We start from the raw sequence: 2,585 nt of genomic DNA, 5'->3' as shown, positions 1-2,585 counted from the left end.
TTCTATTCCATATGTTCAAAAGAACAAAATCTGCACTTCCTTTGAAACTGGCGCAAAGTATAAGAAATAAAATCTTGCTGCGATTGGTAAAGCCTGTTAGCTGATAAAATGCAATAACAATATTATCTTGTTTGTCTGTTGAGGCAAAGTCATGTGATTATTATTTTTTGGTTGCACTCAGGAATTTGAGTAAATGTGTTTTCCATATAGTTAGGCACATTTTCCTATACTGAAAAAAAATCTGCCTCAGTTGAGTGCATACATTTATTTATTTTTGTTCATTTTAATATTTTATGCACATCTTGCCATTTCCATCCAGTTTTTTATTCAATATTCCAAAATTTGCATAAAAATAAATGGATGGAAACGCAGCTAATGACGAACAGACCACAATCTCCTTTAATTACAACTGACGGCTGAAGTCCCTAACAAAGTGATTACTAGTGTTGTAGTCCATCTCCATGTTGGCACGGGCTGTGCCTCTGCTCAGGGAGCTTCACAGTGGTGTTGAGTGGACATTAGCCATGACCGGGGCAGGTTCTGCTTGAGTGGCTTCACTCATGGCCTGTCTGACCACTGGAGTGGAAGAGAAGATCTCCTGCAGGGTTCAACTGTCATTCATAAAACTACCAACCACTGCACTACTGCAGACTCCCAGACGCATTTTAAATGAATGAGATGTATTTATTGATGTATCAGAGACGTATGGATTTTTGTGTTTGCATGCATTTTGGTATATGCTACTTAGATTTTTGGATGGACTTTAGATGTTTTTTGCTATATAAGTGGTCCTTGAAAATTTTGATGCACGCATATTGTGCTTTCCCCCTCCTCTCAGTAACACATTTATTTGGTTTAAAAAGTAAATTAAAAACTTGCTGCGGAGGCAATATCTTTACTATTTTTGTACCTTGTGAGAAACGTTTAAAAAAATGTTTGCTGTTCAGTTTTGTGTGTACGGTAGCAAAAATATGATTGATCTAGATCTAGTATTGAGCATCTAAAACAGCGCCTGCCGTCTGGATGTATTTAGTGACTTTTATTTTAGCAAATTTGTTACACTCTTTTTAAAGTAGAGTCTAATGCAGTTTGCTGTTTCACATCTGAGTTTAGATCAGTCACTTTATCAACCAAATAAACTAAACTGTGCTGTCAATTTGACTCCGATCAACACCAAAAGCTCTAGTGTGAAAGTGTCTTGAGTGTTGAGCACTGATGTCTAGTCTGCTCTCATGCCAGTGCCAGTATCTGCCACTCAATCCGTAGTCTGTCGATATACTGAGAATGGATTGAGTATGCTGGGTAGAGTACGACTGTGTGGTTTAAAATCATTTGCTCGTACTGTTTGTTCATGGCTGACATGGTTTAAAATAATGTAAAAAAAAAAAACACAGAAAATGCACTTGAACATTTGAAAATACATGAAACTGAAATACCATTGTACTTTTGTAATATGAGTTAAATGTTTTTGTTGCAATATAATATTAATATTATTGAGGTATGTATGGTTTATATATTATTCATTTGAATTAGTTTTTATGTTTATATTTTATGTTTTAGTAATTTAGTTGTGTTTTTTGTCATTTTATTTTTTATTTTTTTAAATAGATCTGTAGTTTTTATTCAATTTTCAGTATAATTTTTTTATTACATCAAGTCAATGAAATGAAAATGAAAAATGTTTCCTTGACAACCAGCTGAAATAAAATGTTTTTTTCTTCTTTTTTTTTTTAGTTAACCATTAGGCTATAACCCTGCTCCAGAGTAATTAGACACATAGCAATTATGGCTCAGGTGATTGGTTCAAAAATAATTTTATTTAGATTTGAGTAAGCATGAACAAAGATGACACAATTCATGCTGCAATCAAATGAAATGATTTTTAGACCTCCTTGGTATGTTTAAAAAAAAAAAAACATATTTTAAGAGACAGAGCAAGTATTGCATTTTGAAGATATATTAAAAACAAACGTTTTATTTCTTTGAAGTAACCTTCACATTGTTCACACAACACCCAGGAACATGTATTAAGGAAGGATCAATTTTGATTTCATGCTTTTAGACAATACCATATTTCTTATGTCCTTCATTTACTCTTCTAGCTTCATGCAACTCCAGTCTCTCAGCATGCAATATGCAGTTCATAAATCTCCCTCTCTGTATATGCATTAATTCAGTACAACAAATACATTAATGATTAACAATTTTATAACTTAAACAGTATATGGGTCAAAGACTCCTTAACCTTTCCTCCAATTTCGATGAGAATACTCTCAAATTAAAGCTCAGAGTTCACTTTAAGCCCATATTCATAACTGTAACTTGAATGTTAAGATGTCCGCATCAAAAGAAATTTACAAAAGTGATTATATGTATATAGAAAGCACATTCAATGTAAGTAAAGTGTCTACTTTTAAGGTTTCAAATAAGTTTTTTGGAGAATAAAATGTTAAAATTTGGTTGAAATAATGTTACATTGTCATTCAGTGTAACACAATATTTATGTAAAAGTTCAAACAACATGCTAATTCTGACTTGTACATATTAAAATATATAAAAGAATACGGGAGCATATTAAATTTTAT

Source organism: Sinocyclocheilus rhinocerous, unplaced genomic scaffold (genome assembly GCF_001515625.1).
Source record: "Sinocyclocheilus rhinocerous isolate Xijiao unplaced genomic scaffold, SAMN03320098_v1.1 scaffold1735, whole genome shotgun sequence".
In the NCBI taxonomy this organism is placed as follows: domain Eukaryota; kingdom Metazoa; phylum Chordata; class Actinopteri; order Cypriniformes; family Cyprinidae; genus Sinocyclocheilus; species Sinocyclocheilus rhinocerous.
This window is presented reverse-complemented; position numbering follows the sequence as displayed.